Source organism: Gadus macrocephalus, chromosome 6 (genome assembly GCF_031168955.1).
Source record: "Gadus macrocephalus chromosome 6, ASM3116895v1".
NCBI classification, from domain to species: Eukaryota; Metazoa; Chordata; class Actinopteri; order Gadiformes; family Gadidae; genus Gadus; species Gadus macrocephalus.
Window position 1 is genome coordinate 19,800,564 of NC_082387.1, and position 630 is coordinate 19,801,193.

The following is a 630-nucleotide window of genomic DNA, read 5'->3' on the forward strand; positions in this document are numbered from 1 at the left end:
TGGTCAATAAAACAATGTTAATAATAAGCAACGCCTGCTAGCGTACCGCCCAAAATTATTGAAATGCCATTCAGGGCCGTGCTCAAACCCGTGTCAGGCGCAGGTTTGAGCATGCACCACGCCTTCCTTTTGGATTTCCAATAAGTCAGCCTATTGGTTCCCTCTGCAGATCACTCTGGCTTCCAGACAGCCGAACTTCCCTGCCAAAAATCACAGGAATGATGCCAGTGATCAGAGCGGAAGGGAAAGAGATTCCACTCAACGCAAGCAAGAATTCTGAAACAGACTGAATAACTAAGTTGAAAGTTTGACAGCAATTTGGACTGAAGGCTTTTCTCAGAATTCACTTTAAGACACACAATTCTACATCTCGGGCGTGAGCATGCACCACGCCTTCCTTCGCCCGGTGGTGCATTGGATTTTAATTGTCAGCTTATTGGTTCCCTCTGCAGATCAATCTGGCCTCCAGCCAGCCGAACGCCGCTGCCAAAAATCACAAAAATGATGGTAGTGACCCGAGCGGAACGGAGAGAGATTCCGCTCAGCACAAACAAGAATTCAGCAGAATTTAAAAAGCATTTCGAATTGCGAAAGCATTTCATAGGAAATATGAAACAGATTGAATAACAT